General features: G+C 38.7%; 1 long non-coding RNA gene across 3 annotated transcripts in view; it reads right to left on the bottom strand.

Moving 5' to 3' along the window:
- The window catches only part of LOC116787814, a 161,360-nt gene that overhangs the window by 50,630 nt on the left and 96,938 nt on the right, over positions 1-13,792 (bottom strand). For 2 of the 3 annotated variants that reach the window (XR_004357462.1, XR_004357463.1), the window contains exon 3: positions 11,213-11,332. This is a non-coding gene — a long non-coding RNA (uncharacterized LOC116787814). Of the gene's footprint in view, positions 1-11,212; positions 11,333-11,905; positions 11,928-13,792 lie in introns of those variants that run through there. The other variant, XR_004357464.1, reaches the window with a different exon arrangement.

Below are 13,792 nucleotides of genomic sequence, written 5' to 3'. Positions count from 1 at the left end.
AGGAGAGAAAACCACTCAGCCTACTTTCAGTTCGAGAAAAATCCTGGAACAAAGAGTCAAACCAACCATTCACAAACACCTAAAAGTTAGAAAAGTCATAAGTGACTGCCAGCGTGGACCTTTCAATACCAAATCATATAAATTAATCTAATTCTTTTAATGGGTTCAGAATTGTTAAGATGTAACAGTGAAAAATAGACAAAAATAACCTGTCACAAGTGGAGTTGTTGCTCAAAAGATGACACCAGGTTGGGGCAGAGTGTTGTACTGCTGGAGGGTAGGAAGGCTCTGCAGAGCGATCTGGACAGGCTGGATTGATGAGCCAAGGCCAACAGTATGAGGTTCAACAAGGCCAAGTGCCAGGTCCTGCACTTGGGTCACAACAACCCCCTGCAGTGCTACAGATGGGGCAGAGTGGCTGGAAAACTGCCCAGTGGAAAGGACCTGGGGGTGCTGGTCAACACCCAGTTGGACACAAGCCAACAGTGTGCCCAGGTGGCCAAGAAAGCCAGTGTCATCCTGGCTTGTATGAGGAATAGTGAGGCCAGCAGGACCAGCAGATTGTTTCCCTGTACTCAGCACTGGTGAGGCCATACCTGAACTCCTGTGTTCAGCTCTGGGCCCCTCACTAGAAAAAAAGACATTGAGGTGATGGAGTGAGACCAAGGAAGTGAAACAAAGCGGGTGAAGGATCTGGAGCACAAGTCTTCTGAGGAGCAGCTGAGGGAGCTGGGGGTGTTTAGTCTGGAGAAAAAGAGGCTCAGTGGGGAACTTATTGCTCTCTACAACTACCTGAAAGGAGGTCATAGCCAGGTGGGCGTTGGTCTCTTCTCCCAAGTAACAAGCAACAGGATGAGAGGAAACGGCCTTGTGCCAGGGGAGGTTTAGATTGGATGCTGGGGAAAATGTCTTCACTGAAAGGGTTGTCCTTGTCAAGCACTGGAACAGTCTGCCCAGGAAAGTGGGCAGACCTTGGAAGCATTTAAAAAACATGTGAATGTGGCACCTGGGGACATGGTTTAGTGGTGGGCTTGTCAGTGCTGGGTTGATGATTGGACTTAATGTTCTTAAAGGTCTTTTCCATCGTAAATGATATTATGATTCTGTAAGTCAAAATTAAACTTCACTGAGCTGAGTATCCTTTCTCTAACAGAAGCCCCTAGCAGGTGTCAAGGAAGAACATGAAAAAAGTATGGTAAATATATACTTAACTTTTCTGTGATAGGTTGTCCTGGTTTAACAAATACTCAATGACCTTTGGAGCTGGAAGTTGCATCAACAGCTATTTTGGACTATTCCATTGAAAATGAAAGGATATTTTACATAAAACATTACAGAATCTTCTATTATAACATTTTCATAAATCACTTGTATGACATTATAGATACAATATACTTGTTAAATATGGCAATCATACCAGAACTGAAGAAGTTTCAAGCCCTGAAAGGTCTAGGACTAAAACTCCAAATAATCCTAACAGGTTAGAGAACTCTCCTGCAAAACCAGGATTCATATTAGAGGGGAAAAAAAGAAAGTAAAGTTATACACTTAGATTACACTACACAAATAGAGGATAGGGAATGACAGATCTGCTTTGCTGTAAAAGATCTGAGGATTAAAGTGGATCAGATCTGAGCATGTGCCAATAACACTGCCAAAAGCAAACATACTGCCTAAATGAAAGGCTGTCTGTAAGAGCTGGTGCAGCATCTGCTGGAGTAGGTTTCAGTTACAAGCACTGCTCCTCAGCATAAGAAAGAAGTTAAGAGAGCAGAAAGAATGACAGAATTCAATAACATGTTTTTTGAGAAGGGTTGAATGGGTCATATAATCCAAAGGATAGAAATCTGAAAGAAAATCTAGAAGTTTTCAGATGTGCAGAGTAGCTGTAAGGAAGAGACTAAGCAATTCTTCATGAACATTAGAGACAAAGTAAGAAATTTCACACATAAATATCAACACAGAAAATTCAAAGCCAGGCCCTAGAAAAACTTTTGGACCACCAAAGTTGTCCACAAAATCATCCAGTCTCCATCACTGGAGTTTACCAAGGCAAAAGTCAGGCAAACACCTATCAAAAAAGGCTTAGGCATAAATGACACAGCTTGAGGTTAAGTGGGGTGTCTTCTTGTTTTATTTTCTGTGCACTTACCAGGTTTTTTCTCTCTATTTTTGCATAAAGGCAGATAATTACTAAAACAAATCATCAGAGGATGTTGTAGATTCTTAATTTCTTCTAGTTGCATTTGAAGATACCAGCCCTTCCTATGAAATATATTGTATTGCTACAGATAATTATTTGGCTTTATACAGAAATTACTGACAGTGACTTTATGATTTTTTTTCTGAAGGAGCTTAAGCTACCTGGTTCTAATATTTTATTCTGGCCTTACTATCTGGGCATTACAAATAGATTAATTAAAAAGTCACTCAGGGTGCTATCAAAGTGACTACTGAATTTTTCGCTTACAGTGTTGTACAACAATATGATACAGGAGGCTCAGAAGGGACAAGAAGCAGTGGTCTCAAACTAAAATACAAGAAATTCTGTTCAAACTTCAGAAAAAAACTCTTTTACTTTTACAGAGGTTGAATACTGCAGCATATTGCCCAGAGGAGTTACAGAATCTTCAACCCCAAGCAACCTGCTGTAGTTGACCCTGCTTTGAGAAGGGATTTGGACTGCACAGTCACCAGAGGCCTCTTCTAACCTCAGCCTCCTGAGACTCTGTAAGATCCTGTGAATTCTAGATTTCAACTACATGAAGAGCATCTTATTATCATGAATCAAGTGAAAACTCTGAAGCATTCAAGAACGAAAACAAGAAAAACCCATGTGAAGAGAATTTTCTCTCTTGTCATGGTCCACATGGATTGTTTTTCTGATGTATCCAAATTATTTTTGTTCCAATTAGATAGTTTTTCTAATGAAAATTAGACTGTTTTCTGCTATTAAGAGTGTGGGAAATGCACCCAGTGAAAAGCTGAGTTACAGTCTCTGTAAGATGTCACCCTATATGTATGTGATAAGCAGTGATGCAAAAAAGTAGAACGCGGCTCGGTAAAAAGGGGAACATGATGAGATGCTCCACATGAATTGGAAATTATAAAGACCTATTTAGCACAATATTTTAGAATAGATAATATAACATTAAAAATGAGGAAAACAGAAGTTTGCAATGGAATATCCTTTAATAACACAGACAAAATAATGGAAAATGTTTGGTGTGCATAGAAAGACAGGGAATGGAGGCAAAACCAGAAGGAATCATATTCCACAGCCCAGTGAGGGCTGTTGTCAGATTCCAGACCCTCACCACAGAAATCTGGAGTTTTGACATATGCAATTCACATCTTGAGACTGATATAAGCCCAACCATTCTGTGACTGAGGGTTCATCAGTAATGATTCTTTTTAAAGGCTCTTGCCTTTATTCCCAGGACAGCAGAAGCAGGACAACCTAATTAACCCCCTTCTCCATTGAGCCCATATTTTCAGAATAAGAATCATCTCCCTTAATTTATCTGACCCTTCAGGAGAAACCAGAGATACATAGTGCAAACAAGCTCTTCTCATGATGCAAGGAAGAGTTAGATACTTCTGAACGGGAGTGAGAATCACAAGTGAATACAATAAGCACCGTGCTAATCAGAGGTAATAGTAACAAGATGACATGGTGTCCCCTTGCTGAAACTGTGCACTAAAAGCTAGTGCAAGTCAGACACTTAGAGATTCAAACCATCTCTTATACTTTGGCATTTATATCAAGTATTTTGGAAACAAAAGACTCCTTAATTAACTTAAATGGCTGAAAAATGGAAGTGGTGATTATAATTTATGTTATAGATTAGAAGTTAAGTGCTCTCATGCAGGAAATAGAAACTCTGCATACAAGACCTTCTCCAGCCTGCTGGTTCAAACTCAAAATTTTCATTTTCCACCAGTATGGATTATCATTATTTTTAAAAGGAAGGTTTGGATGGAAATCACTTTTCTACAGAAGCTCTGTCATCATGCAATAAAGAATTCAATGTTCTCATATACTAAGAAATTTACTACTCAAATTTACTAACAAATTGAGAATGTAATTTCATTTGAAAATGAAAAATAAAGGCAAAGTCAGTGTTAAAGAGAATTCATCTGTAAATAGCAAATTGCCTCCTGGAGCAAATGCACTCATTACGCTCAAAGAAAGGATGAGATCTCCCACAGTTAAATAAAACTAGTAGGAAAAATAATTGCTTGATAAATCAGAGTAATTAAATTTTGCACATGTGAATGCTACTGCACCTCTGTCTTCAGTACAACAAGGCCATCCCCATAGCACAGAAACAGCACATAAAGCTCAGCCTTTACTCCCTGGAAAATCTATTACTGAAAGAAAGAGCACACCTTTTCCCTTTTAGCTCTTCATTAATGAGGAATGGGCAATCATGGAAAATGCCCCACAAAGCTACTGGGATCAGAGCATTCAAAAACTGTGATGATGCTGTCTAGTTCCAGTTCAACTTCTGCCAACCTCCCACCAATCACTAGTGAGTCTTCTAGCATTTTAAAAACATCTTATTTCCTTTAGTAACCTACAAAGGTCATTTGTTAGTTGGTCTGTCTTATATGTTAATTTTTGTATACCAGGTAAAGAACTGTTTCCCCTTATAACCTTCCACAGGACAAATATTTACCCATGAGACCTTTAAACCTTATAGGTGCTCTGCTTGTTCTGTATTAGTTCTGGAAGAAAGCTTCTGCCATTATCTTTTCAAATTCTAAAAATTAATTCCTGACCATTCAAAATATTTTTGTGTTTAGGCTATCTAAACACGGTTATCTACATGGAGGCACACACAAGTTCATCCACTGTTCATCCTTCTGCTACCACCAGCCAGTGCAACCTAGAGCACGATGCAGTTCACCCCAACCAAGGGAACCCTCAGCTCCAGTGACTCCAATCCTGATCTTAATATTGACTCTAATAAGGGCTTTGATACTGAGGGCTCAATCCATTGCCCACACAGAGGGAGCCCATGCCATCTGAGATGAACAGCATAACCTGCCTGTCCTGCTGGCAATAAGTCTCCCAGAGCTGTCAAGGTCCCTGGCATACTCTAGGGCATCTGAAATGCTAGCAGTTCCTGTGGGGGAGGGACTCAATCAAGCCTCTAGGCCACAAACAGACTTCTACGTAATAAATTCAGGTATCTCAGTTTCCAGCTGAATCTCTGGAAATTTAGGAGTTTGAACAGCTATACCTGGAAAGGCCATGTTATTGCCACAGTATATGCAGCGCTCTTAAGAAATGGCTTATGATGGTTTCCAGGAGACTAACAGAAGAAAAACACAGCACAAGCTCATTCATATATATTCCTTAAGAGTACAAGGATGTGTTGCGTACTCTGTCTTCAGAACCAGTCAACCAGAAAGCACCAGTAAATACTTTCAAAAGGGTTACAGAAGAATGATTTTGGGCTTAAGGGTCATTTTAAGGCATAACAATATGAAAAGCTTTAGATGGTCATAAGTTAACTCCACATTTTGTGTCACCTCGGGTTTTCAAGCCATCTAGATGCATTATCACTAGATAGCATTTGAACTAAAAATTTACACCTCTCAGCTTATTCATGCAAGCTCAGTAGATGGCAAACTTGGCTGCACTCCAAGCTGGAACTGGCCTGTGCTGCAGAATCTTGGGGCAGAGGTGGCATCAGCTACTAACCTTTGAGCATTTAGGTATATTCAGACATTTTGGTGCTGACCCTCTTACTGCAAAATCACCACAATTTGGGTAAATTGAGACATCAGGAAACAAAAGACCCACGAAGCGATGAGAGAGCCTACCTACACAGAAACACATATCCAGCTTCTGACAGTCTTTTTTTGACAAAAGAGAGGTTGCCTTTTATTAAGAGAATCTAAGCAAAAAACAGTAATTTTGCCAATGGCCCAATATTCTATAAAAATCAGTTCCCTAAACCAAATTCCCTAAAAAAAGTTCTGAAAATCTTATTACTCATGTGGTCTTTGTGCATTTATTCTCATTTTAACTTCTCCACTGCAGCATTTTTGTAGGAATTGACCATAGCAAATGTCAAGCACAGGTTGTCCATTAGGTGGTTCTATCTATTCTATTCTTTTAGATTATCTATCTATCTATTCTTTTAGATTAGATATTGCCAGATGACCGAGTAAATTCTCTGAGCTTCTTCCCAACATACCTCTTGTGTGTATGTGTCATCTCTGGCAAAAACTGTAGTGTCCACTGAGAGAAAGAAGACATGTAGCAGATGCTCGACTGCATTTCTTTTCCTGCTTGACTGCAGTGACTGCTCTGAGAAGTAAACAATCCACTCAGTAAAACAAACTGCTGCAAATGCTCACTATGGGTTGTATCATTCAATTATTGCCTTGCTTATTCCCTTTCCCTAAACAGCTTTATTCAAGTTCCCGTACCAATCTATATACTCCTGAATTTTTATCAGCTATATCTCTTCTCTCCAGGCAGAGCCCACATTTCCTTTTTGCTCCAAGACTGTTTTATCTATATGTAGGATTGGATTTTTTGTTGTTGTTTTTTTGTAAGGTACTTATTCTTGGAATTAATTTCTGCTTTTTTACTAGGGGATGGCATTTCCTATGAAGTATTCAGTCTCTAAATCAGACAATGAGAGAAAAACATATGATGTCTCCCATTTTCATAATCAAAAGAGCAGCTGATGTCAGAAAGCAAGATAAAAAAGGTGACCTTAAACCAATATGGTTCATGAGGACACTGCTTTTTAGTCTCGGTGTCCAATTTATCTCTGCACATGCAGGGTGAAGACTGCAAAGTAAGACTAATGAGTATGGCAGAAACATATGCAGTAATTCATCATCGTAACAAAGCATAACACAATTATCAGGAATTTCCTGTAGGCTTGCCATGATTACATGGAAACAAATTGTTTGGTCTGCTCAGTTAGAAGTGCAGAAATGCTGGACCAAAAAACAGAAACGGATTGCTGCCACCTATATACACAAATCATCCTTTTAGGATTTGACAAATGTACAATTTGGCTTTCTTTTTTGGTTTGTACACTGAAATTGTATTCATTCAGTGCCTGGTCAAATAGGTCTCCATATTCTGCAACAGCACACACCCCAGAAAACAGGAACAAGAGGCATTTGGCTGCAGGGGTAGAGGAGTTAATGGATGTAATCACTACACCTTTCTCATGCTTGCCGAAGACTTCAATGCAGCAAAAAGTTCTCAAGTAAGACTAGAAGGAAGGGAAACCTTTAATTAGTTGAAATTTACTTACTTTAAAAAAAAATTGTCTGTGCTTGGTGTATCTTCCTGGGAAAAGACTAACATCAGCATCACTTTGTGAATAATTGGGTTTGGTCCTGTTCCTGGTTTTCAGCTACCTGGAGTACAGTTTAGGCTGATGTTTATTTGACTTTCCTCCCAGAGGACCACTCTTCTGTAGGAGAATTAAAGCTATGCAATGCTTACACAGACATTTCTTGCACTTCCCATAGAGAACAAGGCCTATTCTGAGTAAGCACTAATAATAGACAACACTGCAAGTAGCTGCTTGGGGCTCACATGCCTGAGAGACATAATATTAAAGGTGAAGCCACTACTGAAAGGAGTAGATAGATTGCATTTGCTATCACAGATGTCTACTGTGTTTCAGGGATCATGCCACTTAGGTAAAGTGGGACTTTGAGAGCTAAAGTCTAATTAAAATAAGTGGGCGTTACATAACCATGCTTGGAAGGCAAATTTTCTGCAATATTCCTTAGTGACTAGAAGCTGTCTTTCTTTAAAGCATTTATACAACTCAGCTCTAGCAATTTAATGGTTGGGAGATGATAAGGAAATAAATTAGATTTTGGTACACAATGGCAAAATTAATTTCAAGGGTATATGTAACTCTTAGCACTTAGGACCCATAACCACGTCATGACCCATATCAACAGTAAGGTCTCAATTTTTCAAGGAAGGTTGGGTAGCATACATCACACAACTGCTTTTTAGAAGGTGTTCTCATGCATCATGACAAAAGTCATGTTTCAGGGAATGCCTTAGCTCCACAAGGGTATCCATTACAGTCAGGGATGCACTGCTGAAGCCCCAGGGATGTACCTGGACAAGAGAGTGGATTTGCCCCTCTGTCCTTATTTTTTTTGCTTTGCTTTAATTGCTTTGTCTCTGTTGCTTTAATGCTTTTCTTCCTCACCTCATTTATTTTATTGATCTTGTCTTTCCTCCTGTTTCTCTCTTTCCTGGTTACTTCTAGATTAGCACAAGGATGGGACGTCCCACAGGGAGCCCCACTTGGCCCCTTTTTGCTGAGTAAAACAGCCTGCCAAAGTGAAGATATTCTTGTCAGAAGCAGTAGGGAACATTGCTGGGAGGGCCTACCTTGGGTGTCACAGGTATTGGTGATAATCTGTCGTGCTGCTGCAGAGTCCAGGTAACAGTGCAGCAATTGTGCTCCACCACTACTTCTCTAAATTACGCCAATGAAGGAACTATATAAGGTGCAAAGAGAGTTAAGCTCCCTCATTATGTCTGAGCCTGGTTTGCCAGCACTGCTTTCTTAAGGGCTGCTGCACAGAGCTCAGTCTCCAGCAAGGGGGAGCCTGCTGCAATCAGTAGACACCTTATGGAGGAAAATATACCAGCTGTTAAAACCAGCCTCAAATTAATTTCACTGTATGGATGAATTCTGCCAAGTTCCTTGAATTTTCACAGACCAGTTTCACCTACTCGTAATTTACTACTCTTTAAAATGTAAACAACTTTCAAATAAGATCTTATTGCATTTGAATATAAGTCTTGTCATGTTCTTTACTTTTCTACTTCATTTCAAAGAATGTTGTTATGATTAACTCATGCATTATGGGATGCCATGTGTAATGCTCCCTTGTGACAATAACTCAAATTGCTGTTTTTGTACTACCTCCTGTCTCTCACTCTTGTTTTATTTTTACTCTGGTGTAACTAGGAGATCTATACCCTCACTCATTTGAGTAGAAATATTTTCAAGAAGATATTTCTATCTCCTTTTCCCAGCTGACTGCCAGCTCACACAGTCTAGGGTAATGGTTAAGTGAAAGGATCCAGCTAATACAGCTTTGCTTCCAGTTGCTACAGAGCTCACTTTCCCAGGAATTCTGTTGGACCTTCATCTGTAGAGCTCAGTCACGCATCAAAACATCAGCGAGTTGTATGTGAACTGTTTGAATGCCTGGTTAGTCAATGAGGCATACAGCAAGGATTCAGTTCAAACAAGCAAGGAGCAAGGTCATATCTTTACAATTTTATTTTTTTTTAAACAGCATGGGTTGACTAATTACTGAGTTTCACCTATACCATTCAAAATAAGAGGCAGCACTATTAAATCTTCATTCTGGATATCAACAGAGAAAGAGAGCTTCTGGACTAACTGATCATGGAATAGAAATGATTTTTTATAATATTAGTAATTCTTAACCTGAGTAAAGATGTAGAGACCCATTTCATTTTACCATTTGAGTAGAAGAAATAGGGCTAAAGCTTTAAAGTCCCATAATACTGACAGTGATATGAGAACTCATATAACATGCATGGAGAACCTACAACAAGGGAAAATTCTGAAAAATCTAGGAGAGAAGAAAGTGGCAGCAGAAGACATGCAATCAAGGGAGATTTGAGGCTTTTCTTCCATCCTAGCTCTCCTTGATTACACCAGTAGTAGCCTGTAACTGTTCGCCAACTCCATATCCCAAATCCATCTAGAAAATGGTAAGAAAACTCAGGATAGGAGAATTCAACTATCAGGAGCAGGCACAGATTGAGCACTTATTTTCCCCCAAGTGTTCTATGCACAAGTGTCCCTACCAAGAAAAACCCAGAATGAAAACAGCAAGGTCTGTGCAAATAGATGCACGAGGTTAATAACTTTTTTGAGCCTATCCAGGGCTGGCACTATGAAACTCTATCATCCTATAACAAGAAATACAGTCTAAAAGGATTTATTAAGATTATTAAGTCTGCCTCCTTGTGAGAGCAGGACTGTTCTCAAAATACTTGAAGCAGTAGTTTCTAGTTTAGCTTTAAATACACAAAACAATGGTTTTACTATTCCTTGTCTTGAAATGTATCCAGTACTCAGTGGCTTTTTCTGTTCTCCACTTGCAGTTGCTATATGTACAACAGAAAACCGCGATTTACGTTAGGTGGCCATATATGATATGTTCAATCAGTAGAAACGTTTTCTTTTCTGCATTTATGGGCTGTATGGTGGCAGCCTTCAATAGCTGCCAGATATTAGGATGGAAAAGGCCTTAATCTTTCACATCACAACCTGATCACCTGTTCTTTTATCCTATTACTCCCACAGACTGAGCACCCCAAGGAACATCTCCAAACAGACTCTGTCTCCTTGCTGTCAAGGTCATTTATGGACATTTGCAGATATTCATCTATCCTTAGTCAGTAAACTGAAAGACATTTCACTTTCTTTGTACATCCTTCTCTAATAATGTTTCTCTCTGAATTGCCTCCAGTTCTCTGCACTGTTAATTAACTTTTATGCATTACCAGAGACGGATGCATCTCAGTAGTGACTTAAGTAATTTCTCTATAGCTTGTGTTTCAGTTTCCATTCATAAAACACTTCAACCTACATTAGTCAAATTGTTTCCCCCTTGTAATACTTTAGCATTTCCACAGTATCTCTCATTCTGAAGTAATAAAAGGGCAGAGCAACAGAGGAAGGTCAAATACCAGTATTTGTCTTTGCCTGAAATACTCAAGTTGGTTAGGACAATAAAATATTTTCTGAGTGTTTGTCAACTCAGTATTTTCTACATTTCAGTTGCATTATTAAGTAAGAATAGCTGAGCCTTACCTTAAATACCAGTATAATAGGACCTTAGTTGTTTAGCAATATTGTTTCATACAAAAAAAAAACCCAAACAAAAAAAAACCCAGCTCAAACTTTGTAACCACATGTGTCACTGTGGCAAGGATTTCTTTAACAGACTGTAAACAGCACATAGCTTTTCATGCACATTTTAAGGACATATCTAGAATTCACATACACTTTCACTTTTTATCACCTAATTATTAGAGAGACAATTTGCAAAAGTAAACAGTTGGTACAGTGTCTGAGCCTCTTAGCGTTACAATGAACATGGCTATAGAATTATTTTGTTACATAATACCAGAATGTGTCTGACTTACACAAATGTTGAATCATTTAGAAGTGTAAAGCAGAGGTTTCCCAAACTGGTGGTCTATAGACTCCTATCAGTGGTCTGCAGCAGACGGTTTATGGCTGTCTGGTTACATGGTATTCATTCCCTGTGGATAGTGGGGAGAGAAGAGATTAACAAAGAACAGACACTGACCAAGAAAAAATATTTCAGTTTATCAACATCAGTAAAATATTTTTTGATGAAGACTGTTGCCCCACAGTTTCTGTTAATAACTTTTGCATTTTATTATGGTTTTATCAAACAGATTACTTTTACTGAAATTTTCTCTTTCAGATTGTTTCCTCTTTTCCAGTCCATCCATTTATGGGAAAAAGATTACAGAAGATGTTATTTATAGGGTGTTTTTAACAGGCAAAACACTTCTTGATCTCAGAAACAGGTAAAAAGAGAACTGTCAACTGGCTTAGGAAGTCTGATGACACTGATGAGGGCTAAAATGCAAAAAGTGAATGTACAAGGAATGGAAGAAAGAAGAGGGAATAAAACAATTACAACTGCATGTTTTCAACAAAATCAGGAAAGCCAAAATGATCTGATGCTCAAAGGCTTCATAAAGAGGGATTCTACAGGTCCATGAGCCTGCAAAAATAAACTGCAGTGAAAACGTGGGTGTGTTGACGGGCAGAGAAGAAGAACTAGCACTGGAAAGGTTAAATACCTTTTTTCCCTTTATCTTCGCAGGCAAAGCCTGCTTCTGGACCTTTGTGTTTTGTACAGTCTGCAAAGAAGAGGGGCAACCATCAGCAGGGGAGCAGTAGGCCAGGAGCTGCCCACAGCCTGGACATACTCAAATGTAAGTGGCTCCTTTGGTTGTCCAGAGAGGCGTTCAACATGACTCTGAGGTTACTGCCTGTCACCTGGGAAAAACTGCAGCAGTCAGAGAATGTCCCTGATGACTAGAAACAAGGCTAACATATGTCTATTTTAAGGGAATGATGGTTACAACAGATACCAAGCCACATTTCAATACACAGGGACCTTAACAGACTCAGGAACTGGGAAGGGAGAAACTTCATGAAGTTCATCAAGATACCAGCTCGGAATTCTAAGCAAAATAAATTAATATATTTTTTACCACTTTGGCCTAAAAATGTTATTAGTTTTAGGGTAGCCCCAAGTATGTTTTTGAAAAAAATAAGCTGTCCAACAACTTTATTATGTTCTACTCCAGGTAAACCATGCCATATTTCAGTATATATAATTTCCATAAACAGTTGCTGAATTTGGCACAATTATATACACAGAAAAGCTTTGGTCTTGTTTTTGTTAGAACTGCCTCTGTGATTTTAACAATTTCCTTTTATTTCTCTGTCATTGTCTGCTTATCTTATTTAATGTCGTTATTCTAATTCCCATGCTAATAAACTCACATTAAGAGCCACAAATAGAAAGAGAAAAAGGGTGAATTACTGCAAATTACTGTCTCAAAACCACATTTCAGACTACTTTTTTTTTTTAAACCAGTGATGGCTAAAATCAAGTTATACATTCAAGGAATACATTCAAGAATACTTGTTTATTAAAACATAAAAACTTTTCAATATCACAAAATGGAGACTCAATTGCTCAAAGATCATGACTAACTCCAAACTTTATGAGGTCTAATGAAAGCTCTGTTTTAACTGTATTAGTTATCCAAGTAGTACAACTTGCACTGCAAGATATAAAAGATTCATGTCAGTAGAGATTTAAGCTCAGAAAAGTAGAACAATACTCAATGGTTAGTGAACTGCATTGGAATATTCCTTAAAGCAATTTCTTTTTTTCTATGTCTACATTACAATGAGTTTTATTTCACCCAACCCAGGTGAAAACAGGGTTTAGTGCTACCCCAAAATTCAGGCAAAACTTGTGGGCATCCAGATTTGCTTCACAGAGCAAACTGGTTCCAGAAAAGCAAGAAATTTTGAGAATTACTGGTTAGCCTCAAGCTTATAAGCAATAAGGAAAAAGAATAACTCTAAAGAAAGCAGCAAATTCAGTAGGAAGAACCTTTCCAGCAGTGTAATTTTGGATGCTGAAATACACTGTAGTGAAAAGCAACCTGTATGAAAGGTACACTGCAGTTCTTTCTAATGCCTCTGTTTTGGTTTTTGCCTGAGACAACAGTGAACATGGAAACAACAATTATATTGGCTTCCTATACTTCTGGTCTCTCAATAGTTTTTCCTCTCAAATATGTAAAGCCGCAGCTGCATTCTCTGAATATTTTCAGCTTGATTATAGAGCTCCTGCAACCTGTTTTATACTGTTTGTGCCAGGCAATAACTAAAAAGAACAAAAACGTGCTAATGCTTGGAGAGATGCTATGAGCATAGCTACCTAGGCACATGTACATAACCAGAATTCACAGCACTACCTATGAAACCTGATGCTTGGGAAAGTACAAAAAAGCTTGATTTAGCCATCAGTCTTTTGTCTGAGTTCACCATAAATTTTCAATTTCCTCCAGTTACCTTAATGTTCACAGGAAAGAAGCTTGTATTCAGTTTCTTCCTACCCATTTTTTAGGCTCTTCAGATTGTGCTGCAGCTCTTGGCTAACA

Source organism: Chiroxiphia lanceolata, chromosome 6 (assembly GCF_009829145.1).
Source record: "Chiroxiphia lanceolata isolate bChiLan1 chromosome 6, bChiLan1.pri, whole genome shotgun sequence".
In the NCBI taxonomy this organism is placed as follows: domain Eukaryota; kingdom Metazoa; phylum Chordata; class Aves; order Passeriformes; family Pipridae; genus Chiroxiphia; species Chiroxiphia lanceolata.
The sequence above is the reverse complement of the archived record's forward strand: the minus strand, read 5'-3'. Positions and strand labels throughout refer to the sequence as shown.